Here is a 27,226-nt window from a genome sequence, read left to right on the forward strand (position 1 = left end):
TTTTCCTTTTGGGCTGTTGCCTGTGTATATTTAGTAAATCTAGGCCTCTTACTTGATATTTTGTACTGCGTATATGGCGTCTTTACCTATTCTACATACGTTTGTCAACTTTTTGACCGTTCAAAGCAAAAGTTGTTAAGTCAGTTGTTTGTGTGTGAGGCTTTTTGTGTTTATCAGAGAGATGCCAATGTTCTTTTAGCATACTGTATACTGTAGTTCACGTCATGTTCATTTCTCCTTTACATTTAATCTATCACTCTGATCACTACTTTCCTGGGTTATTTCTTTGAACAGTTGACAGACCTCCTTGTTTGTGCTGTAACGCAAGAACATTCACACACAAACCTTCAAATAGCTCCTAAACCAAATGATAAATGTCACGTGCCAATGAAGTCAAACCTTTGACACCTTTCCACCTTTCCTAGTTAAACTACAGATTCTACTGAAAATGTAAACATGACTGGGTATCATAAATTCAATATGATTTTATCCAGAAAACACTTTCCTCAGATTTTTCCTTTAGTTTCATTAGTTCTCACTTCCACCCACAGAGATACGACAGTGTTGCTGTGTCCACTCCTTTTACAGAAAGAGGAAGTTGACTCGAGATAAACAGGACATGCTAATTTATTCTGTTTCTCTTTTAAGCATCTGTAGCTTTCTAATTCTGACAAAAAGCTCCATTTGTGTCACAGCCACAGGAACTGTAGGGGACACTGGACACTAACTTTGGAACGCTATGTTCCAATTGCAACTCTCAACTTGACAGAATGTTATGTAGTAGGTAGTTTTGTGTTAGGCAACATACTAAGGCACAGGCCAAGGGCATGAGACTTGAAACAAACTACCCCAGCTCGCAGTCGGCTCAGTAGGCAAATAGACTAGAGATGCTGCTGACACTGTTTGCGAGATGCCGGACTAAAGACATTTTTTAAACCATCCCTCGACTCCTACCATGTCTACAGACATCCACCAAACAAACAAAAACAGTCTCTCAGAGAATGATCGAGAGCACAACTGGTAAATAGCTTATAGATATGTCAGTCATGTGGCTTGCTGCTGGCTGAGACATCTATTGCAGTAACGTTGAAGGGGCTCTGGCTAGTATTACATAGCCCACTATAGAAGGATGAAGTAAGAAGCTAACAATAAATAAAGTCTACCTCAGCAGGAGCAAAAAAACAAACAAAGTTCTCATGGTAACTTTTTTTCATAGGGACTGGCTACTGAGAAAGACAGTGCTGTGGCGCTCAGTGGTGAGGATGAGGCAGGCTGCAATACATGCAGGAGGAAGTAGAGGAGAGAGAGAGGCAGCAAGCAGAGAGATAGGTTAGAATAATGGTTCACAAACTTGTGGCCGAGGCCCAATGTGGGGTCCCTGAGAAAATGTAAGAACTTTTAATAAAATAACTTGCTGTATTGTTGTGGAAATAATCAGAATTTGTTGGTAACATAGGTAAGATGTTTTATATTCATCTTATGTTCGTAAGTTACTTCTCATCAAGAATGTTATTTTTGTATAATACTGTGGCAGGGTTTGCAGTATCTGTTCTATGTCAAGACTAAGTTGTTTGGGCTAGAGAAAGGGGAGAGGTCAAGCGTGTATCTCTTGGCTCCACAATGTCTGTGTGCCAGTCAGTGTGTCTCTGTGATCTTGTCAAGATAGGATGAATTTGATATATGCCTGTTGATATGGAGGATTGGTTTATGGTTCTGGGGTTTGAGTAAGGAGACAAAGCTGAACTATTTATTATGTCTATGCTGTCTGACTATGTGTGTTCTTTGCTATTAAAGGAACTCAGCTGCAGTGTGTAGGGGGCTCTCAGAGAATTAATTGAGAGACACTGAATTACCTGAGAGTCACAGGATTGTGATAGAGCTGATATAATTAAAGATGGACTTTGATAACTAACTCTGGCTTGTGTTGTGGTTTGCGCTCATGATTTGGTAAATAGAAAAAAAACAAGTTTATTTCTATTTTTACGATGATGAGACAGCACCGACTTTTGAAGGATTTTAGATTTGTTAAAAAAAGAATCAGGATTGGTTTTTACTAAATTTATATCAACAGATTGAAATTATTAGGTTGCTGATTAAAAGTTTTTTTAGGAGTTGATTTAACTTAATTAAACATTGTATCATACATATACATTGATTTGATTAAAACTTATGATTAATGATTTGAGGCACAGTGGAATTATCATTAGGTTTGGTTTATAGTTTCACGTTTGAGTTTCTGAATCGATGTAGTGTAATGAATACTAAGTGTTTTTGTGTTTTCTCCGGGAAAATTGATATTTCACTGTCTCTCTCTGGAATGTTTCCAGGGACGGAACTCTGGGGGAGAGTGAGTGAAATTGAGGCCATAAACTACCACATTGAAAGGGGCACTCACCACATTGAGATTGTAATGAGTTTTTATTTTCTGACTTTTCATTACACACGCAAATTCTTTTGATAAAGGAATGTTCTGGGAACATGGAAATACGAAAATGTTTGGAACTAGTTGATTATTGTTTGCAAATTGTTTTATATAGTGAAAAACACTGCTTTGAAGGGTTTTGTATGACCTATGACCTTCTGATGACTTTCCGTTGTGGCTTGATCACCCGCATTGGAAAGCCATTTGGATAATAAATGTATGCTCATTTGTAATACTGCTTTCAAAATAATTTGTGTAATTGGTAAATATGTTTCTTAGCCATATTTGTAATTTGGCCCACTGTGGAGGGCATTGCTTTTAACTAAGGGTATGCTGCTTTAAGTCTATTTTCCTATGACCATAGGGGTTCAATCATTTTTCTTTGTGGAGTTTTTTTTCAGTTTAGTCATTTTAATTTGATTAGGTTAGCTGAAATGTTGTTTTACATTACTCTCATACGGAGAGATGTGTGTAAAACATGGGGAGGATCCAGTTTAGTTTTACATTACTCTCATACGGAGAGATGTGTGTAAAACATGGGGGAGGATTCAGTTTAGTTTTACATTACTCTCATACGGAGAGATGTGTGTAAAACATGGGGAGGATTCAGTTTAGTTTTACATTACTCTCATACGGAGAGATGTGTGTAAAACATGGGGGAGGATCCAGTTTAGTTTTACATTACTCTCATACGGAAAGATGTGTGTAAAACATGGGGGAGGATTCAGTTTAGTTTTACATTACTCTCATACGGAAAGATGTGTGTAAAACATGGGGGAGGATTCAGTTTAGTTTTACATTACTCTCATACGGAGAGATGTGTGTAAAACATGGGGGAGGATTCAGTTTAGTTTTACATTACTCTCATACGGAGAGATGTGTGTAAAACATGGGGGAGGATTAAGTTTTTTGAGGGTTTGAATTGAAGTTATACAACTTAAGTGATATGTGAATGAGTGTATTGTATTGTTGAGTGTATTGTATTTGTGTTTGTTTTGTTCTATTCCCGAGGGGTATAGGTCTAATTTCTTGATCCTTGGCTCTACGATGGAGTTGACAGTGAGATGGGGAGTATAAACCAATTTGAAAGAATAGTTTCAATAGAATGTGTTGATATTCTCTGTGAAATATGTTTAGATATGTGTGTTAAGAATAATTGGTAAAAGTAATCATTTATCATGTAGTTAATGAACTGAACTAAACTGTTGTTCTGATCTGTTCTTTTGAGGTTTTCATGAAAAGTGACATCAGACGGTATCTTAATGCATGGAAGAGATAATTTGGACCGAATGGTGTGTGTACCTCAAAACCCCCTCTAACTGGCTGAAGAAGGGTGACAAAGGCATTGAAGGAGGCTTTCCAAACCACTTCTACTGAGAGAAAAGAACCAAGCCAGAAATTGGTGTACAGTATCAGATCTAAGCTATCAACTGCTTTTCTTTCATGGTTCTGTCATACTGTGATGAGTCCACTTGGAGTGATCATGGAGAAAGATCTGTTCTAACATTTTCTTATGATGCTGGTATATTGGTTGACGAATGGACAAGACATGAGTGGTAAAGATGAGACATTGAAATTGGGACATTATCATGGGCCGTCCACTTTGAACTGTAAAGCTATCTGAAGAAAAACGAAGATGCCAGGAGATGACGTGCCTGAGAGGGGGGGGGGGTCAATCAAACTGTGCCATTAAATGGTTTATACTTTTGTGGTTTCAGGTTGATTGAAGAGGTCTACACCATGTAAATTGAGTAATTTAAATTAAGAATGCATTGAGATACTGATCTGTATTAAAATCATGATTAAAAAAGTTAATAGTAGAATTATGGGATAATTATACTGTATGTAAATCTGCTAATATTGATGTGTGTTAAATTGAGGTTTTTACTTTGAGTGATAAGACAAATTTGAATCACTGAGGAATGCTATTCTAAATATTGGTTTGATAAATAGTCGGGTTGTTACTTATGATTTGGAATATGAATGATTTCACTGCCATATGCTCTATTCCTGAGTATATTTCTGAGCATGAGAACTTAGGGGGATGTTTGTCCTATATGTTGTGAGGAGGCCTGTGTTTAGACACTGGTTCTCATGTAACTTAAAGAGCATTTATATGTTATGTTTTTATTTTCCTCAAATTGATTATTCTGTGTTATTAAACATGTGCAAGTTTGTCTTGTAGAATAAAGGTTGTAAACTTAGTTCCAGAAGGGAGAAAGCTTACATATAAGCTAAGGTATTTGACATTGAGGGGATTTGAATTTTTTAATATTGAGTATGTAATTAATATTCTGATTTTTCAGAAGGGACTGAGTCCCTTGAGAGGGGAATGTTGTGGAAATAATCAGAATTTGTTGGTAACATAGGTAAGATGTTTTATATTCATCATATGTTTGATAGTTACTTCTCATCAAGAATGTTATTTTTGTACAATACTGTGGCAGGGTTTGCAGTATATGTTCAATGTCAAGACTAAGTTGTTTGGGCTAGAGAGAGGGGAGATGTCAAGCATGTATCTCTTGGCTCCACAATGTCTGTGTGCCAGTCAGTGTGTCTCTGTGATCTTGTCAAGATAGGATGAATTTGATATATGCCTGTTGATATGGAGGATTGGTTTATGTTTCTGGGGTTTGAGTAAGGAGACAAAGCTGAACTATTTATTATGTCTATGCTGTCTGACTATGTGTGTTCTTTGCTATTAAAGGAACTCAGCTGCAGTGTGTAGGGGGCTCTCAGAGAATTAATTGAGAGACACTGAATTACCTGAGAGTCACAGGATTGTGATAGAGCTGATATAATTAAAGATGGACTTTGATAACTAATTCTGACTTGTGTTGTGGTTTGCGCTCATGATTTGGTAAATAGAGGAAATTTCCACGACAGTATGTTTCCACATGAACACCTCCACATGTCCCCCTTCCCGATAGGCTACTTTACACTTCCCTATAGGCTACTTTACACTTCCCTATAGGCTACTTTAAAATGCAGTCAAAATGCAAACAATACAGTTTTTATTTTTGTTGCTGATGCTACGTGTCAGTGTGAAACAATTATTGTATTTTCCCCCTTTCAGGGGTATAACATTACAATTGTATAGCTAATAGGCTATGTTTTTGTATATAGACTGAGGTGAATGAACTTACAGCAGCCACGGTTCCTGTGCCTGGCTGTTAGTGTGCCTCAGCACATTGCCTGCATCACATGTCATTTTTGCTTGTTTAAAGTTTTTAGTTGCATAAAAATTCAGTAAATGAGCTTCAAGACCCCCCCCCCACACACACACACACACCCCACACCCCATATCACAGCCAACCACAACACTGGCGGGTAAGTTACATCTTTGAAACTCCTCCCATCTTTGGTCTGTGGTAATAACCTCCCAATAGCTCTGCTTCTAACACTTGCACACACACACACACACAAACAACAATACATTAACAATTACAATGATACACATCACATAAACAGACACGTTGAAAATACAACCATAAACAACCCAATAACAAAGACATATCTATGTAGACAGTATCTAATTGGCAGCATATCACTCTGCATCCCACTGCTGGCTTGCCACTGACGCTGAGCAGGGTTGGTCCTGGTCAGTCCCTGGATGGGAGACCAGATGCTGCAGGAAGTGGTGTTGGATGGCCTTTAGGTCTAAAAAAAGATCCCAATGCCACAGGACATTGATTGGGGACATTGCCCTGTGTAGGGTGCTGTCTTTTGGATGGGATGTTAAACAGATGTCCTGACTCTTTGTGGTCACTAAAGATCCCATGGCACTTATCGTACAAGTAGGGGTGTTAATCCCGGTGTCCTGGATAAATTCCTCATCTGGCCTAATCATACCATCATGACCACGTAATCAACTCCAGCTTCTAAATGGCTCATTCATGCCCACCTCCTCTTCCCTGTAACTATGAGAGGAGTTAGCTTGCTACCATTTCCATTTGTGGGCAGTGGAACAAATTAGGTTAGCTAGGCTTGCACATCTCTCTGAGTGTACAAAACATTAGGAAAACCTTCCTGATATTGTGTTGCCTTTTGCCCCCAGAACAGCCTCAAATCTTTGGTGCGTGGGCTCTACAATGTGTCAAAAGCTTTCCACAGGAATGCTGGCCCAGGTTGACTCCAATACTTCACACAGTTGTGAAGTTGGCTGGATGTCCTTTGGGTGGTGGACCATTCTTAATACACAAGGGAAACTGTTCAGTGTGAAAAAGCCAGCAGCGTTAGAGGTTAGAGGTTAGTGGGTGGTCAGTCTGTCTGTCTGTCTGCATCTATCTGTTCATAGTGCAACATGAAACAAACATCTGCACATTCTGATGTCAAACCACAAGATCTGATCTCAGATCTCTCTTCTAGTTCCATCCTCTTTCCTCCAATAAAGAGGTTGGGGCCATGTAACTAATGTAGCCAAACATAAAAATACATTTCTCAGAAAATAACAGTTACTGTTCTTTTGTTCAGTCTTTATACATTTCTGCAGAATCTTGTCTCTCTTTTTCTCTGTGTGATGTAATCAGACTCACCATACAGGAAGTAGAGCGGTTTGTCAGAAGAACTGTAGTGGGACAGAATGGAGAACACCGTGCTCTGTGTGCTACTCTGTAAGTACTGACATTGTGTGTTTGTCTATGAGCACAATGCACTATGGTTAATATTACTACTCTATTACTATAGTAGTATACACTACTGTATTACTACTGTACTGTAATGACTTTGTCTTTGTTGAAGTGCTGAGTTTCATCTACTGTGGACACTGATGAAGATGGCAGATATTCATTTATTTGATCAAACCTCCGTCTTTATGTTTCATCTTCTTTGTCTCTGTCACTGCTTTTCCTTTCTCACAGTCATTGTTTTTGATAAAATCGGTGATTTAGTTGAAATAGATGATTCAGTTGAAATATGTTATTCAAATTCAATAGGTGATTCAGTTGAAATAGGTGAATCAGTTGAAATAGGTGATTCAATTGAAATAGGTGATTGATACACTATTTATATTGAGTGATTCATGATGTACGTGTCAGTATTCGGTTGTGTTTGTATGCTCTGTGTAGAAAAGTAAAACAAATGTGTTTCATTTGTCTCATGATACTGTAACAAGTATAAGGTAATGGTATTGTGTTGATTGTGTCTATGCAAAGAAACCTGTTCTGACCATCCAGCCCAACAGCACTCTGTACCCTGGAGAGACAGTTACACTGATGGTTACTCTTACTGGTGAGTCTAAAACAGTTTTATGATAAATGAATGCTATTGTGTGAGTCAGGAGAGTACAGTAATGCTGTCAACATCACAGTGCATGGAGCATCTGTTGTACAACATTCACAGTGCATGGAGCATCTGTTGTACAACATTCACAGTGCATGGAGCATCTGTTGTACAACATTCACAGTGCATGGAGCATCTGTTGTACAACATTCACAGTGCATGGAGCATCTGTTGTACAACATTCACAGTGCATGGAGCATCTGTTGTACAACATTCACAGTGCATGGAGCATCTGTTGTACAACATTCACAGTGTTTTTTTACATGTATGTATGGTATGATTTTCAGTTCTGTAACTGAATGTTTGCATCTCATAAAATTTCCAATTTTCCCCCCTGCTAGCACTGACTTTGTCAATAGCAACTTTATTGAAGAAAAATGTATTTATATGACTGAGATATGTGGTTTTCCTACCTAGCTATCTGAAGATGAATGCACTTATTGTAAGTCGCTCTGGATAAGGGCATCTGCTAAATGATTCAAATGTCAAATGTGAAAATGTACAAGCTCATAAGATGTTGATGTATTCTGAGTGATGACTCCAGATTTACAGTATTATTTATATATTATGTTACACAGATGGTGATGTGATCCTGGAGAGTCCTGTCCATCCCCTGACTGAAGGAGACTGTGACTTTGACCTGTATATTGAAATATCAGGAAACATATCCTAACCCGAAGACTGAGATGTCAGAAGAGCATTGTGTGTGTTCAAGTGTCTTGATGGTAAAATCATGTGTTTTTCTAGTCCCTCCAGGTTCCGTTGTCTCCATCTCTCTGCCCAGGCTGCTGTTTGGTGTACTGGTGATGTCTCCCTTTCTACTGGTGTCCATCATGAGGATGGCGAAATGCTGCAGGGCTCGAGGTGAGAACTCTCTTTCAATGTATCCAGCTGTATAATCTCCTTCATTATGTCATGATCTCTGATAGGTTACATTGTGTAGCTGTGTACATTTGAAAGAGCAGTCTCTAGTGATACTTTTCATCCATTATATTCCTGTAGGTTTGTGTTCAACAGTCAAATCTCCTCAAGACCAGATACCATGTGATGATGTCATTAAACAGAACGTATCATCCGTGTGATCATTACAGTACAAACTGTAAGCTGAACAACCACTTTTATGATTGTAAAGTTTTTACCATTGATATAGGATAGTGTTTACTGAGTTTAATATCACTGAATGGAATTACACAAATGCTGAATGTTATGATTTTGTAAGTTGACGATTTCAGCTTTTGGTGGATTGTATACTTTCCTTTGTTATTGATGATTGATGTAGATTTTTCTTCAAATATTACACTTATCTGTCTTTATTTCAGTTTCAGTTGCATGCCTTTTACATGCAGGTGGATATATACAGTATGTGAATCTTTTCAGTTTTTATTCTAATTTAAAATACTAAAGATGTGTTTATAGCTGGTTGGTCAACCTACTATAACAGTTAAGATGGAACACGTAGCTATAGTTTGTTATTAAAAATGTATATTTGCATAATGCAGCTTTTATACTTATTATTATATAAAAGGTAGACTCAGCGAAATTACGTTGCCAAGAGTAGCACTACAGATATTGAGATGAGCGAGATGCAGGACTTCACTCTCACAGTCACAGACAGTATCTGCCCACATGCACGGGTTCACTTCACGGTGTTCACAGTCTGGTAGTCTCCGGACCAAAACAGAGGAGAAGTTGAGCCTCATGCTTCAACGTTCTTAGTTGTTCTGGAAATTGAATCACTCCGCAGTTTACTTTCTACATCTACGTCAAATTGCCGAGTCTACCTTTAAACTCCACTTAATTTTGACTTATTTTCATTTTCAAATACTGTCTAAGTATTTTGTAAAAAAAAAAGTTTTACAGCAGAAATACATTTCCAACATGTAAGTATTTTGTAAAATGGTTTCAGTAGTTGTTTTAGGAGCCAGATGGGTGTTCCACTATGGAACTTAAAATGGAGAAGGTATGATGTGTTTTGTATTAATTCTCATATATCAAATAAAAAGTGATGATTCACCTCATTGTATTGCTTTGAAATATAACTTGATTTAATGACAGGGACTTGGTCCCTGTGGCGGGATCAAATCAGCGGAAATTTTAGAGCGCCACCGAAAGTTTTCGATAAAACTCAAACTTTCATTAAAACACACATGCAAGGTACTGAATTAAAGCTACACTTGTTGTGAATCTAGCCACCAAGTCAGATTTGTAAAATGCTTTTCGGCGAAAGCATGAGAAGCTATTATCTGATAGCATGCACCCCCCAGAATACCAGACCGTCAACAAAACAACAGATTTTGCGGTAGCCGGCGCTACCCAAAACGCAGAAATAAAATATAAAACATTCATTACCTTTGACGAGCTTCTTTCTTGGCACTCCTATATGTCACATAAACATCACAATTGGGTCTTTTTCCCGATTAAATCCGTCATTGTATACCCAAAATATGATTTGCTGAAGACCGGTCTGATCCAGAAAAATGCCCCTTTACAAGACGCAACGTCACTTTTTAAAATTACAAAAGTTGCCTATAAACTTTTACAAATCACTTCAAACTACTTTTCTAAACCAACTTTAGGTATTAATAAACGTTAATAATCTATCAAATTGATCACGGGGCGATCTGTATTCGATAGCAGCAAGTCTTGAAATCATCTTCCATGTTTTCAATTTCATAACATCCTGTGGTGAGACCCAAAACAGGAAGGGCCTATTCGTCACCAAACCAAGGATAAAGCAGCCAAAAAATGCCAGCACTGGCGACATCGTGTGGAAGCTGTAGGCATTTACAGGGGATCCCCATGTATTTTCTTCAGCCTTAGACAATACATTGACTGGCGGATGAATATTATTTTTGTGTTTTTGGTGAACAGTTTTTCGAAGGATTTTTACTCCTAAACACGTTATGTTATAGCCACAGACACGATTTAACCAGTTTTAGAGACTTCAGAGTGTTTTCTATACACACACACTTATCATATGCATATACTATATTCCTGGCATGAGTAGCAGGACGCTGAAATGTTGCGCGATTTTTAACAAAAAGCTGCGAAAATTCGCAGCCTCCTTAACAGGTTTTAAGGACATATTCATTTTACTCTCTGTATTTCTGAGTTGAATCAATGCATTTACATCTTGTATGTTTCTATACATTCCTTATTATGTAAAGCAACACTTTCTAACTAAATCTCTATGCACCATAGTGCAACGTTCTGACCATAGTTCTTTTGTGTTTTCCTTGTTTTAGTGTTGGTCAGGACGTGAGCTGGGTGGGTATTCTATGTCTAGTTTGTCTATTTCTATGTTTGGCCTGATATGGTTCTCAATCAGAGGCAGGTGTTAGTCATTGTCTCTGATTTCGGAACCATATTTAGGTAGCCTATTTTGTGTTGGGTTTTGTGGGTGGTTGTTTCCTGTCTTTGTGTTCTCTGCACCAGATAGGACTGTTTCGGTTATACCACGTTTGTTATTTTGTATTTGTGTAGTGTTCACGTTATCATCTTTCATTAAACATGTTGAACACGAACTACGCTGCATTTTGGTCCTCCTCTCCTTCCCAGGAAGAAAGCCGTTACAGAAACACCCACCAACCAAGGACCAAGCGGCGTGGTAACAGACAGCGACAGCAGCAGCAGCAGCGGCCAGCATCACAGGACTCCTGGACTTGGGAGAAGATCCTAGACGGGAGAGGTCCCTGGGCACAGCCAGGAGATTATCACCGCCCCAAAGAAGAGCAGGAGAGAGCGAAGGCGGAGAGGCGCTGGTATGAGGAGGAAGCACGGCGGCGCGGAAGTCCGAGAGTCAGCCCCAAAAATGTCTTGGGGGGGGAGGCACACAGGAAGTGTGGCGAAGCAAGGTAGGAAACCTGCGCAAACTTCCGGTGCTTACGGGAGGGCGAGAGAGACCGGGCAGGCACCGTGTTATGCTATGGAGCGCACGGTGTCCCCAGTGCTGGTGCATAGCCCGGTGCGGTACATACCAGCTCCTCGTATTGGCCGGGCTAGAGTGGGCATCGAGCCAGGTGCCATGAAACCGGCTCTACGCTTCTGGTCTCTAGTGCGTCTCCTTGGGCTGGCGTACATAGCACCAGCCTTGCGCATGGTGTCCCCGGGTCGCTTGCACAGCCCAGTGCGGGCTATTCCACCTCGCCTCACTTGCAGGGCTACCAGGGCTACCGCCAGAGTCTCCCGTCTGTCCAGAGCCGCCAGAGTCTCCCGTCTGTCCAGAGTCTCCCGTCTATCCAGAGCCGCCCGTCTGTCCAGAGTCTCCCGTCTGTCCAGAGCCGCCAGAGTCTCCCGTCTGTCCAGAGCCGCCAGAGTCTCCCGTCTGTCCAGAGTCTCCCGTCTGTCCAGAGTCTCCCGTCTATCCAGAGCCGCCCGTCTGTCCAGAGCCGCCCGTCTGTCCAGAGCCGCCAGAGCCGCCCGTCTGTCCAGAGTTGCTAGAGTCTCCCATCTGTCCAGAGCTGCTAGAGTCCCCCGTCTGTCCAGAGCCACCAGAGTCTCCCGTCTGTCCAGAGCCGCCTGAGTCTCCCGTCTGTCCAGAGCCGCCAGAGTCTCCCGTCTGTCCAGAGCCACCAGAGTCTCCCGTCTGTCCAGAGCCGCCAGAGTCTCCCGTCTGTCCAGAGCCGCCAGAGTCTCCCGTCTGTCCAGAGCCGCCAGAGTCTCCCATCTGTCCAGAGTCTCCCGTCTATCCAGAGCCGCCCGTCTGTCCAGAGCCGCCCGTCTGTCCAGAGCCGCCAGAGCCGCCCGTCTGTCCAGAGTCGCCAGAGTCGCCCGTCTGTCCAGAGCCGCCAGAGTCGCCCGTCTGTCCAGAGCCGCCAGAGTCGCCCGTCTGTCCAGAGCCGCCAGAGTCGCCCGTCTGTCCAGAGCCGCCAGAGTCGCCCGTCTGTCCAGAGCCGCCAGAGTCGCCCGTCTGTCCAGAGCCGCCAGAGTCGCTCGTCTGTCCAGAGCCGCCAGAGTCGCCCGTCTGTCCAGTCCAGAGCCGCCAGAGTCGCCCGTCTGTCCAGAGCCGCCAGAGTCGCCCGTCTGTCCAGAGCCGCCAGAGTCGCCCGTCTGTCCAGAGCCGCCAGAGTCGCCCGTCTGTCCAGAGCCGCCAGAGTCGCCCGTCTGTCCAGAGCCGCCAGAGTCGCCCGTCTGTCCAGAGCCGCCAAAGTCGCCCGTCTGTCCAGAGCCGCCAGAGTCGCCCGTCTGTCCAGAGCCGCCAGAGTCGCCCGTCTGTCCAGAGCCGCCAGAGTCGCTCGTCTGTCCAGAGCCGCCAGAGTCGCCCGTCTGTCCAGTCCAGAGCCGCCAGAGTCGCCCGTCTGTCCAGAGCCGCCAGAGTCGCCCGTCTGTCCAGAGCCGCCAGAGTCGCCCGTCTGTCCAGAGCCGCCAGAGTCGCCCGTCTGTCCAGAGCCGCCAGAGTCGCCCGTCTGTCCAGAGCCGCCAGAGTCGCCCGTCTGTCCAGAGCCGCCAAAGTCGCCCGTCTGTCCAGAGTCGCCCGTCTGTCCAGAGCCGCCAGAGTCGCCCGTCTGTCCAGAGCCGCCAGAGTCGCCAGTCTGTCCAGAGCCGCCAGTCTGTCCGGAGCCGCCAGAGTCGCCAGTCTGTCCAGAGCCGCCAGTCTGTCCGGAGCCGCCAGAGCCGCCAGTTTGTCCGGAGCCGCCAGAGCCGCCAGTCTGTCCGGAGCCGCCAGAGCCGCCAGTCTGTCCGGAGCCGCCAGAGCCGCCAGTCTGTCCGGAGCCGCCAGAGCCGCCAGTCTGTCCGGAGCCGCCAGAGCCGCCAGTCTGTCCGGAGCCGCCAGAGCCGCCAGTCTGTCCGGAGCCGCCAGAGCCGCCAGTCTGTCCGGAGCCGCCAGAGTCGCCAGTCTGTCCGGAGCCGCCAGAGTCGCCAGTCTGTCCGGAGCCGCCAGAGTCTCCCGTCTGTCCAGAGCCGCCAGAGTCTCCCGTCTGTCCAGAGTCTCCCGTCTGTCCAGAGTCTCCCGTCTATCCAGAGCCGCCCGTCTGTCCAGAGCCGCCCGTCTGTCCAGAGCCGCCAGAGCCGCCCGTCTGTCCAGAGTTGCTAGAGTCTCCCATCTGTCCAGAGCTGCTAGAGTCCCCCATCTGTCCAGAGCCGCCAGAGTCTCCCGTCTGTCCAGAGCCGCCTGAGTCTCCCGTCTGTCCAGAGCCGCCAGAGTCTCCCGTCTGTCCAGAGCCGCCAGTCTGTCCGGAGCCGCCAGAGCCGCCAGTCTGTCCGGAGCCGCCAGAGTCGCCAGTCTGTCCGGAGCCGCCAGAGTCGCCAGTCTGTCCGGAGCCGCCAGAGTCTCCCGTCTGTCCAGAGCCGCCAGAGTCTCCCGTCTGTCCAGAGTCTCCCGTCTGTCCAGAGTCTCCCGTCTATCCAGAGCCGCCCGTCTGTCCAGAGCCGCCCGTCTGTCCAGAGCCGCCAGAGCCGCACGTTTGTCCAGAGTTGCTAGAGTCTCCCATCTGTCCAGAGCTGCTAGAGTCCCCCATCTGTCCAGAGCCGCCAGAGTCTCCCGTCTGTCCAGAGCCGCCTGAGTCTCCCGTCTGTCCAGAGCCGCCAGAGTCTCCCGTCTGTCCAGAGCCGCCAGTCTGTCCGGAGCCGCCAGAGTCGCCAGTCTGTCCAGAGCCGCCAGTCTGTCCGGAGCCGCCAGAGCCGCCAGTTTGTCCGGAGCCGCCAGAGCCGCCAGTCTGTCCGGAGCCGCCAGAGCCGCCAGTCTGTCCGGAGCCGCCAGAGCCGCCAGTCTGTCCGGAGCCGCCAGAGCCGCCAGTCTGTCCGGAGCCGCCAGAGCCGCCAGTCTGTCCAGAGCCGCCAGTCTGTCCGGAGCCGCCAGAGCCGCCAGTTTGTCCGGAGCCGCCAGAGCCGCCAGTCTGTCCGGAGCCGCCAGAGCCGCCAGTCTGTCCGGAGCCGCCAGAGCCGCCAGTCTGTCCGGAGCCGCCAGAGCCGCCAGTCTGTCCGGAGCCGCCAGAGCCGCCAGTCTGTCCGGAGCCGCCAGAGCCGCCAGTCTGTCCGGAGCCGCCAGAGCCGCCAGTCTGTCCGGAGCCGCCAGAGTCGCCAGTCTGTCCGGAGCCGCCAGAGTCGCCAGTCTGTCCGGAGCCGCCAGAGTCGCCAGTCTGCAAGGAGCCGCCAGAGCCGCCAGTCTGCAAGGAGCCGCCAGAGCCGCCAGTCTGCAATGTGCCGCCAGAGCCGCCAGTCAGCCAGGATCCTCCAGAGCCGCCAGCCAGCCAGGATCCGCCAGTCAGCCAGGATCCGCCAGAGCCACCAGTCAGCCACCAGTCAGCCACCCCTCAGTCCTGAGCTACCCCTCAGTCCTGAGCTACCTCTCAGTCCTGAGCTACCTCTCAGTCCTGAGCTACCTCTCAGTCCTGAGCTACCTCTCAGGCCTGAGCTACCCCTTGGTCAGGAGCTACCTCTCAGTCATGAGCTTCCTCAGTCATGAGGCACCCCTCAGTCCAGTGGGGCCCTTGGTTAGGGTTCCTAGGCCAAGGTCGGCGGCGAGGGTCGCCACTCAAAGGACGCTAAGGAGGTGGACAAAGACAATGTTCGAGAAGTGTCCACGTCCAGCACCAGAGCCGCTGCCGCGGACAGATGCCCACCCAGACCCTCCCCTATAGGTTTAGGTTGTGCGGTCGGAGTCCGCACCTTGGGGGGTGGGGGAATACTGTCACGTTCTGACCATAGTTCTTTTGTGTTTTCCTTGTTTTAGTGTTGGTCAGGATGTGAGCTGGGTGGGTATTCTATGCTGTATGTCTTCCCAAGAAGAAAGCCATTACACAGAGTGCTGTCAGTCTTCTGTAAACCACATTCAGATTGACTTCTACGGATATGAACCCATACAGAAGTGTTCCATGTCTGTACTATTATGATGAGATAGAGAGAGGAAGGAATAAGATGGCAGACCCAGTAGACTGAGGGCTTATGCTGTTGCTATGTGACAAATGACCATATTAGTGTCAATATTGTAATCCACTAGAATGTGGAGTAGTTACAGGCCTGTCCCTGAAGGGGGCGATAAGAAACCCCAGATGTTTAGCAGGCTGTACCCACTAAAGGTGAAGTCTGACTGCTTTTCCCCTTTAACCTTTCTCTCTCTATTTATGTTTGCTCCTTGACATGTTGTACAAGTGTCGCACACTCTACACTCTAGAAAAATACACATTCAGATATTTAGAGGTCAATTGTTGGAATAAATTGGGAAACGCTAAAATGTTTTGATTCATGTACCCAGTTTCCCAGCTTTGAATCTCCTCCCATCTCTGTTTTTTGGTAATGCATGTGTATGCTTCTGACGTACACACACACACACAAACTAAACAACACACACACATGCACATGCAAAATACATGAACAATTACCCTGATACACATCACATAAACAACACAATAACAAAGACATATCTATGTGGTCAGTCTTTAACTAAAAGTATCCCTCAGATCCATCTGAATAATGAAGGAGTTAGCTAGCTGACTGTGGTTTTGACTCATGCTACTACAAATCAGTAATGTGTGTGAAGAGAGGGGGTGAGGAGGAGAAAGAAGGTGGGGGTGAAGATGTCTATTTGTGGGCAGAGGAACAACTGAGGTTCAAATCAAAATCAAATCAAATTTATTTATATAGCCCTTTGTACGTCAGCTGATATCTCAAAGTGCTGTAGAGAAACCCAGCCTAAAACCACAAACAGCAAGCAATGCAGGTGTTGAAGTGCGTTGGCTAGGAAAAACTCCCTAGAAAGGCCTAAACCTAGAGAGGAACCAGGCTATGAGGGGTGCCCAGTCCTCTTCTAGCTGTGCCGGGTGGAGATTATAACAGAACATGGCCAAGATATTCAAATGTTCAATAATGACCAGCATGGTCAAATAATAGGTCTGGGACAGGTAGCACGTCCGGTGAACAGGTCAGGATTCCATAGTCGCAGGCAATACAGTTGAAACTGGAGCAGCAGCACGGCCAGGTGGACTGGGGACAGCAAGGAGTCATCATGCCAGGTAGTCCTGAGGCATTGTCCTAGGCCTCAGGTCCTCCGAGAGAGAAAGAAAGAGAGAAAGAGAGAATTAGAGAGAGCATACTTAAATTCACACAGGACACCGGATAAGACAGGAGAAGTACTCCAGATATAACAAACTGACCCTAGCCCCCCGACACAAACTACTGCAGCATAAATACTGGAGGCTGAGACAGGAGGGGTCAGGAGACACTGTGGCCCCATCCGATGATACCCCCGGACAGGGCCAAATAAAGACGCTGGGCCAATTGTCTGGCACCCTATGGGACTCCCAAACACGGCCGGTTGTGATACAGCCTGGAATCAAACCAGGGTCTGTAGTGACGCCTCTCGCACTGAGATGCAGTGCCTTAGACCGCTGTGCCACTCAGGAGCCCTGTTAAGTTAGGGGTTGTCTGAACTTGTTATATTTCCTGTGTGGGCAGTGGAACAACTGAGGTTAACTGGCAAGCTGGCTAAAGAGGAAGTAACCAGTGTGACATCATGCAATGTGGGGCCATACAGAGAAGTTGGTCAGAAAAGAAACACGGCTTTTACCGCTACTCTTTTTTTCTCTCAGTCTTTGTACATTTCTGTAGAAAGCTTCTCTCTCTATTTCTCTGTGTGACGGTAAAGAGGCGTGAACTAATCCGTCTGTCATCATATAGGAAGTAGAGGGGTACGTCAGAAGAACTGTAGTTCAGAGTTCCAGCAGGACAGAATGGAGTCCACTTTGATCTGTGTGTTACTCTGTAAGTACTGAGTGAGTGTGTTTGTGTATGAACACTAATTACCTGATTTACTAAACCTTTGATGGAAAAAAGACTACTTATTTATATTAAGACAATTTTATACTTTAGCTTTTTTGTGTTTTATTCCTTATTGATAAAACAGTGCAAATGCTTATTAGTAAATGGTACTAAAATGATATTGCAGGTAAGTCTCTGGCCATTTTAAAGCTGCAGTCCGTAAACGAAACTACCACAAAACGGCCACCCTGCCACTTGTTGTGGTGTACAGCTGAGGAATGTTGCTAGGGGAATTCATTCATGTACAGTGTTTGTTTACACTGGTATTGTTAGCAAACATTGTCAATAAATAACAGTATATTCTGTGTTATATTTGGAATTTATATAGCGCTTTTTAACCAACTGAGGTACTCAAAGCACTTTACATAGTAGGGGGAAACTCGCCTCATCCACCAGCAATGTGTTGAACCCACCTGGATGATGAAAGACAACCATTTCTGTGTCAGAACGCTCACCACACATCAACTATTAGGTGGAGAGGTGAGGAGAGATACAGTGCCTTCAGAAAGTATTCATACCCCTTGACTAATTCCACATTTTGTTGTGTTACAGCCTGAATGTTGTGCACTAGAGTGAGGACCCAAAAGCGGTTTAACAAAAGTCCTTTAATGTAAAAACACAGGGAAGACATAGATCCTCTTCAGATGTAGAAAATGGCAAAATAGACAACCCTCAGAGAGGGCGACAAATGAAACAGAAAGTCCTTCTGATATTTACAAAAGAGTCCCCTTCTTAGCAGCAGAGGAGAATAGCTGGGTTGCGGCGACAGACTGCTGGTCTCTCTGGGTAGGCGCGGGTCGTAGCGGACAGAGGTACCTGATCACACGTAGCATCAGAAGAACAGGCAGATTCCGACAGGATGGGACAAGGGTGAAGCAAACGAGACGATAGTTTGGTTCTGGCATGAGAAACTCAAACGAGAATCTGACAAAGAAAGAAGCAGGAACAGAGAGAGAAATAGAGACCTAATCAGAGGGAAAAAGGGAACAGGTGGGAAAAGGGGGAACGAGGTAGTTAGAGAAGATGAGGAACAGCTGGGGGAAGGAGAGGAAGAGAAGGTAACCTAATACGACCAGCAGAGGGAAACGGAGTGAAGAGAAAGAACAGGAACGAGACATAATATGACAATACATGACACTGAATTCAAAATTATTAAATAGTTTACTTTTCTCACCCATCTACACACAATACCCAAGATGACAAAGTGAAAACATGTTTTTAGAAATGTTTGCAAATCTATTGAAAATGAAGTACAGAAATATCTTAACTACATAATTATTCACACCCCTGAGTCATTACTTTACAGAATCACCTTTGACAGTGATTCCAGCTGTGAGTTTTTCTTGGTTTTTCTTGGCTTTCCACACCTGGACTGTGCAATATTTGCCCATTATTATTTTTTAAATGATTCAAGCTCTGTCAAATTGGCTGTTGATCATTGCTAGACAACCATTTTCAGGTCTTGCCATAGATTTTTAAGTAAAGTCAAAACTGTATCTCAGCCACTCAAGAACATTGACTTTCTTCGTGGTAATCAACTCCATTGTAGATTTGGCATTGTGTTTTAGGTTATTGTCCTGCTGGAAGGTGAATTAATCTCCAAGGTTTGGTGGAAAGCAGGTTTTCTCTAGGATTTTGCCTGTGCTTAACTCTGTTTATTTTTTATCCTGAAAAATTCCTCAGTCCTCGATTGCAAGCAAACCCATAACATGATGCAGTCACCACTTGAAAATATGAGGAGTGGAACTCATGATGAATGTATTGTATTGTATTTGCTCCAACCATAACACTCTGTATTCAGACAAAAAAAACTTTATTGCTTTGCCACATTTTTTGCAGAATTCCTTTAGTGCGTTGTTGCACACAGGATGCATGTTGTGGAATATTTGTATTCTGTACAGGCTTCCTTCTTTTCACTCTGTCAATTAGGTTAGTATTGTGGAGTAACTACAATGTTGTTGATCGATCCTCAGTTTTCTCTTATCACATCCATTTAACTCTAACTGTTTTAAAAAGTCACCATTGGCCTCATGGTGAAATCCCTGAGTAGTTTCCTTCCTCTCTGGCAAGTTAGTGAGGAAGGACACCTGTATCTTTCTAGTGACTGGGTGTATTGATACACCATCCAAAGTGTAATTACCAACTTCACCATGTTCAAATGGTTATTCAAGTCTGCTTTTTTAAATTTTGTCCATCTACCAATAGGTGCCCCTCTTTGAGAGGCATTGGAAAACCTGGTCTTGTGGTCGAATCTGTGTTTGAAATTCACTTCTCAACTAAGAGAACTTAGAGATAATTGTCTGTGTCGGGAACAGAGATGAGGTAGTCATTCAAAAATCTTGTTAAACACTATCATTGCACACATAGTGAGTCCTTGAAACATATTATGTGACTTGTTAAGCACATTTCACTTCTGAAAAAAATTAGGCTTGCCAAAACAAAGGGGTTGAATTCTTATTGACTCAAGAAATGTCTGCTTTTCATTTGTAATAATCTATGGGGTATTGTGTGTAGGCCAGTGACAAAGCATCTCAATCTAATCCATTTGAAATTCAGGCTGTAACACAACAACATGTGTAAAAAGTCAAGGGGTGTGAATACTTTCTGAAGACACTGTATTATGCCAACTAGTAATGAGGGGGATGATTAGGTGGCTGTGATGGAAGGGGGCCAGGTTGGGAATGTTGCCATGACACCAGGGTTAACATCCCTAGTCTTATAATAAGTGCCATGGGATTTTTAATAACCACAGAGAGTCAGGACAACCATTTAACTTCCTATCAAAAAGACAGCACCCTAAGCAGGGAAATGTCACCTAGACTGCCATGGGATATCCTTAGACCAGAGGGAAGAGTCACCCCTACTGACCCTCCAAGACCACTTCTAGCAGTCTCCCATCCAGAGACAGACAAGGCCCATCCCTGCTTAGCTTTAGAAGCAAGCCAGCAGTGGGATGAAGGGTGGTATGCTGCTGGTACTGTAGGTGGCAACATGTAAAGTGACAACATGTAAAGTGACATGTGATAACATTACTTACTTACAGACTTTATTGTTCCCATGAGGAAATGTTGTTGCAGTGTCATGTACACATTTAAAGTGGCATTTTTAAATACAAAACAAAATTGACAATACAACTTTCATAACAGTTACGCACCAATAAAAAAAACAATAATAGTAAGAAATGAAACATGAAATAAAAAAGAAGAAAAAGACTAGCCTGCTGGACTTACGGAGTCAATGTAAACTACACGTCATTAAACTACAAATATTGTAGCACATGGAAACAAACATGATCTCGTGAAATAAATGAGACAACATGGGGATACAAATGTTCAATGTGATACCATGAAACTAAACGTGATAACATTTTCACAACTAAAGCAGCAAATATACAATTTTTTCAAATGTGAAAATGTCAGCTCAACATGACAAAACAGTTGTTTCACATGTGAAAATGCAATTTTAATGTGAAACCGTGAAACCAAGTCTTTTTTGCAAGGGATGTAATTAAATGGTGTATGAGTTTTAAGGTGAGTGACATGCTGTACATTTGACATGATCACTTCAATATGACCCCAACTGGAATTTGAAACTCACAACCTCTAAATTTGGGGTACGCTGATCTTTCTGCTGCGCTAAAGAGTCTGTACTTCTGCATTCTCAGAAGTCCCCCACAGATGAATTACCTGTTCCTATATCTATACCAATACCTAAACCTATATCACCGCACTTTGCAAAATAATGCCATCTGCACTGATATTTTAGTTATCAGTTAATCTGACATCATTGATTTAATTTTATTACTTCAGTAACTTGTGTTTTTTCTGTATATTTGTATAATGTTGGTGGGGCATATTAATATGTTTTAATGTTACTCCTGAATCACTATGATAAATATAATAGGTTTTGTTGAGTGTATTTTAAACAAAGCTGAGATTTACAGTAAAGGTCAACGTTTAGGAATACATATGAAATCAGTTATTGACACACAAACGGTGCCGTGGAAGATTGGAATGCCATGAACCAAGAGATTGTGAGTTTCAATCAAATCACATTTTATTGGTCACATACACATATTTAGCAGATGTTATTGCGGGTTTGGCGAAATGCTTGTGAGGACATGTTGCATTTAGATTAGTTGTTGATTTAGTCACATGCATAAGGTCACAGATGTAATAGCAGTGTACAGTGAAATACTTAATTAAACTCTGAGATCCAACAGTTCAGGTGTAAATGAAACAATAATAAAAACATTAAAAATAATATATACATATTTACAACTGTGACAATGAAAAATACAAATGTCCATTAAGGTGTGGGCAGGGTAATTGTCGGTATCAGGCTGTGATGCAGTTGACATACTAGGCTGTAATGCAGCCCGACAGTGTGCTCTTGATGGTGTTCCTGTAGAATACTGTGAGGCCCCTTGAGAAAATGGCGAATTTCATCAGCCTCCTGAGGTTAAAGAGTTGCTGTCGAGCCCTTCTCACCACGGTGTGAGACCGTCTCCACAGCAACCCCATTGATGAGGATGGGGGCGTGTCCAATCTGGTTCCTCCTGAGGTCCGCAATCAGCTCCTTTCTTTTGCTGAAGGTGAGGGAGTGGTTGTTTACCTGGCACTACACCTGCAGAGTGCCTACCTCCTCCATGTATGGTGTCTCGCCGCTGTTGGTAATCAGGCCTACTACTGTTGTGTCGCCAGTGAACTTGATGATGGAGTTGGAACTGTTTGAGGCCATGCAGTGGATATACAGGGAGTACAGCAGATGACCAAGGATGCACCCTTGTGGGGCCCCTGTGTTGAGAATCCGTGTTGATGAGGTAATCTTGCCTATCTTCACCACCTGAGGGCTGCCCGTCAGGTAGTCCAGGACCCAGTTGCATAAGGAAGAGTTCAGTCCTGTGAGTTTTCTGGTGAGCTTAGAGGGCACTATGGTATTGATGGCCGAAATGTAGTCAATGAACAGCATCCTCAGATATGCATTCCTCTTGTCCGGGTGTGTGGGGGCTGCTTGCAGTGAAATGGCGATTGTGTTGTCCGTGGATCTGTCGGGGCAGTAGGGGAAATGGAGAGGGTCGTGTGTGTCGGGGAGGGAGCATGTGATGTAGTCTTTGACAAGCCCCTCAAAGTATTTCATAATGATGGAATTGAGGGCAATGGGTCGGTAGTCATTTAGTTACTATCTCTTTCTTGGTCAAGTGGATATCTTGAATAATAATTGCAGTATAAATAAACAATCACAATGTAATCATTGTAATCAGTGTGTCAAATAAGAAAGTTGAAAACACTGACTGTGTGACGTTCCGGGGACATCCTAACGACATTTTTTAGGGCAGCACCTGTGAAATGTAATGTTAAAAATATCCACATCTGAAATTTCATATGAAATAACATCACATGTGAAGTGTTCCAAAACCAAATGGTTTTCATTGATTCCACATGTGAAAGGTTATGTGATCACATGTGAAGATCCATCCACCTGGAAAAGAGGAATGCATATGTGAGGATTGGCAGGACAGAGAAGCTATGTCTGGTAGGACGAGAGGCGGGGGTGTGTGTCCGTTTGTAAATAACAGCTGGTGCACGATTTCTAATATTAAAGAAGTCTCGAGGTTTTGCTCGCCTGAGGTAGAGTACCTCATGATATTCTGTAGACCACACTATCTACTAAGAGAGTTCTCATCTATATCATTCGTAGCCATCTATTTACCACCACAAACCGATGTTGGCACTAAGACCGTACTCAACGAGCTGTATAAGAACATAAGCAAACAAGACAATGTGCATCCAGAAGCAGTGCACCTAGTGGCCGGGGACTTTAATGCAGGCAAACTTAAATCAGTTTTACCAGATTTCTACCAGCATTTTGAATGTGCAACCAGAGGGAAAAAAACTTTAGGCCACCTTTACTCCATACACAGAGATGCATACAAAGCTCTCCCTCGCCCTCCATTTGGGAAAATCTGGTAATAATAATATTCTCCTGACTCCTGCTCACAAGCAAAAACTAAAGCAGGAAGTACCAGTGACTCGCTCAATACGGACGTGGTCAGATGACCAATGACATTTGAGGAGTATACTACCTCAGTCACCATCTTAAGTGCACCGACGACGTCGTCCCCACAGTGACAGTACGTACATATCCCAACCTGAAGCCATGGATTACAGGGAACATCCACACTGAGCTAAAGGCTAGAGCTGCCGCTTTCATGAAGCGGGACACTAATCCGGACACTTATAAGAAATCTCACTATGCCCTCAGACGAACCATCAAATAGGCAAAGCATATAGGGAGGAGGTCAGAGACCTGGCAGTGTGGTGCCTGCTCTTTTAATTTGACTATTTATTACTTTAGTTTATTGAGTAAATATTTGTAACTGTTTCTTGAACTGCATTGTTGGTTAAGGGCTTGTAAGTAAGCATTTCACTGAAAGGTCGAAACCTGTTGTATTCGGTGCTCGTGACAAATACAATTTGATTTGATATGGGTAGTGTTCCAAAACATTTGATTTGATGTGGAATCATGTGTTTTTTCCTAATGAGGCAATTAAAAGTTATACTCTTTCAGAATGAATGGCTATTATTCATTTAAAAAGGCTCAAATCTGTGGAAATTGCAGATTGCAACACCACAAGTACAGGAAGTATAAAGTATGTGGTGATCAGTAACATTAATATGGCATGTTGTTATTTATTTAGAGATAATATTGGTGCAATGTGACTTTCTTTGTTGTAGTGCTGAATACACCCATCAACTCTGGACACTCTGAAGATGATGATGGTAGATATTTGTTCTTCAAGCCTCCATCTCTTAAAGTTGATTTTGGTTGGACATATTTGAGTTTTTGTGTCTCGAAATAACATGTGAAAGACAATTGTATCATCCTGGTTTGATTTTGTGCAGGAGTGGCGAAGGCTGTTCTGATCATACACCCCAACAGCTCCCAGATATTCAGTGGAGAGTCTGTCCCTCTCAGATGTGACATACAGGGGGGAGGAGTCACTGACAGGGAGTACAGATGGTTAACACCCAGTTCAGATCAATGTCCACAGAAAGAACATGAATGTATTTGTTTTCCCACAGTGGTGACGACAGATGTCTGGCTTTACATCAGCAGCAGGATTCTAAATGGAGTGATGTAGTCAGACTGACAGTGACACGTACGTCATCTTATCTCTCAATCACATCTGTGCCTCCGTTCTTATAACCAGATTGCTAGAGAATTTAATGTTTATTTTTCCACCATAAGCCACCTCCAACGTTGTTTCAGAGAACCGTCTTCACAACTACGTGTAACCACGTCAGCCCAGGACTTCCACATCCGGCTTCTTCACCTGTGGGATGGTCTGAGACAAGCCACCCAGACACCTGATGAAACTCTGGGTTTCCACCAAAAAATGTGTCAGAAGCTGTCTCAGGGAAACTTATCTGTTTGCTCGTCGTGTTCACCAGGGTCTTGAACTGACTGCTCTTTGGTGTTGTAACGGACTTCAGAGGACAATGCTCACCTAACGGTTAAAACTGTATTGGGTATGGCATCCTGTTTGTGAGCGGTTTGCTTTTGTCAACGTTGTGAACAGAGTGCCCCATGGTGGCAGTGTTTTTAATTGTATATTAATTATTGTTTTTTACATACATTTATTTAACTAGCAAGTCAGTTAAGAACAAATTCTAATTTACAATGAAAGCCTAGGAACCGTGGGTTAACTGCCTTGTTCCGGGGTGTAATGACAGGTTTTTACCTTGTCAGCACGGAGATTTAATCCAGCAGCCTTTCGGTTACTCGCCCAACATTCTAACCGTTATGGTAGGGGCAGGCAGAAGCTATGGACAACTAACACAATTTCATTTTTATTGGCAATTTGAGATCCTGAGACCCATTGTATGCCATTAATCCGCCCCCTTCATCTCATGTTTCAGCATGATAATGCATGGCCCTATGTCTCAAGGATATGTACACATTTCCTGGAAGCTGAAAATGTCCCAGTGGCCTGCATACTCACCAGACATGTCAGCCATTGAGCTTTCCTTGGGATATTCTGGAACGACATCTACAACAGTGTGTTCCAGTTCCCGCCAGTATCCAGCAACTTCGCACAGCCATTGAAGAGGAGTGGGACAACATTCCACAGGCCACAATCAACAGCCTGATCAACACTGCCGTGCTGTATGAGGCAAATTGTGGTCCCACCCGATACTGACTGCTTTTCTGATCCATGCCCCTACATTTTTTTTAAGTATCTGTGACCAACAGATGCATATCTGCATTCCCAGTCATAGGAAATCCATAGATTAGGGCCTAATGAATTTATTAAATTTAACTAATATCTAATATACATATACATTGACTAATTTACATGAACTGTAACTCAGTAAAATCTTTGAAATTGTTGCATGTTGAGTTTATATTTTAATTCAGTGTATTAGTATATACATTTCACAGAATATTAGAATTATACACTTTTTTTAAAGACTACTTTTACAATATATTTGCTCTTGTATTTCACTTTTTTTTTCAATCATGCACAAGAGGGCATGAATGCACAAGTAAACAGTTATAGTCAACTCATCCATACAACCGTCTTTCAGCCTTCCTTTCAGCCTTAAATAGTTTTGGGGCTCCCCAATGTGTGAGTTCAAGGGACAATCTGTGATTGGTACATACACTTTGGGAATCTTAAAGAATGTAACTTGCAAATGCCTCGTGAGATTAGTTGCTGTTGCTGTCTTTTTTATTTGATTTTTTATTGTAAAATAATAAACATATATATTTTTTTTAAAGAGATTAGTTGCCAATAGAGATTTTCATCATTCATGTTTAAATAAAGGTGTTGAAATGGACATTTCCTCTCTGTTTTATGAAGTATTTCTGAAAACATCTAGACAAAATAGAATGTTTCAGTGCTCAGTGTCCACTTTCACAGTATGTGAGAAACACCTCAAAACAAAGAGATCATGAAAGGGATCAATAGGGGACATATACTACAGTATATTAATTGTCATGAATTAACCCCAAAAAGATCAAATCATTTTACAGTATAATTTCCAGTTTTACTCTTCCCATCCAGTAATAAATATGTTTGTCGTACATTCAAACACAATGAAATGTCAGTGACAAAAACATATTTGATCATGACTAAATGCATGGGATGTAAGGCTATGTGGTATTTACAGGCCCAGCTCTGAGGGGGTTGCTAAAAGACCAGGAACAATTCAGCTTCATGGCTTATCCTCGAAAACCAGTTACTGGTTATAGTTTTTGATTGAATACTGTCTTCCTCATTGGGTCTCTGGTCTGTGGGAGTGACCTCACAACAGCTCTGCCTATGATGTGTACTGTAGGTAGGATTCTAGCTCGCTGTAGTTACAGTGTGTATTAATTTCATAACAGCACCTGTCAATTTGACTCTATTTGTGGGTGATACTGACAGTTGTGGAAATCTGTTTTCATTGAATCTATTTATATAACTGGTGACAGTGACTCTATTCTCATATTTACATACTGTCTCTGCAGTCTGTTGTCCAAGGCAGGTAAATGATGTGGTGAGGTGTAGTAATATAAGGTATTCGTTTTTTGATCCTCTTTCATGGTTTTAAAATGACAAAATATCAACCAGTGTGTATGAACAATGCAACTACTAATACCACTACCACTACTACTACTGTATCACCATGTTCTACAATACATTTTACAAATATCCTTATTTCCCACTGTGTTATTCTAGCATGACTCAACAAAAAGAGAGATGTGTGTCAGTGCATCAAT

The 27,226-nt window shown here is 43.4% G+C and overlaps 2 protein-coding genes and 2 long non-coding RNA genes across 19 annotated transcripts in view; all 4 read left to right on the forward strand.

The window, feature by feature from the left end:
- LOC112259872 (Fc receptor-like protein 5) overlaps positions 1–27,226 on the forward strand; it is a 237,826-nt gene that overhangs the window by 125,977 nt on the left and 84,623 nt on the right. The gene's annotated exons all lie outside the window — the stretch shown is intronic.
- The window catches only part of LOC112260979 (basement membrane-specific heparan sulfate proteoglycan core protein), a 203,310-nt gene that overhangs the window by 89,136 nt on the left and 86,948 nt on the right, over positions 1–27,226 (forward strand). The gene's annotated exons all lie outside the window — the stretch shown is intronic.
- On the forward strand, positions 6,775–9,709 carry LOC112259883. The gene is made up of 4 exons (XR_002954946.2): positions 6,775–7,035; positions 7,576–7,651; positions 8,450–8,566; positions 8,705–9,709. It is a non-coding gene; the product is annotated as an uncharacterized LOC112259883 (long non-coding RNA).
- Positions 17,215–26,303, forward strand: LOC112259884. Of its 2 annotated transcripts, XR_002954947.2 has the most exons (3): positions 17,215–17,401; positions 24,196–24,240; positions 24,364–26,303. It is a non-coding gene; the product is annotated as an uncharacterized LOC112259884 (long non-coding RNA). The 2 variants fall into 2 exon arrangements; XR_006084268.1 differs by having other exon boundaries at positions 24,196–26,303.

Source organism: Oncorhynchus tshawytscha, linkage group LG10 (assembly GCF_018296145.1).
Source record: "Oncorhynchus tshawytscha isolate Ot180627B linkage group LG10, Otsh_v2.0, whole genome shotgun sequence".
NCBI lineage: Eukaryota > Metazoa > Chordata > Actinopteri > Salmoniformes > Salmonidae > Oncorhynchus > Oncorhynchus tshawytscha.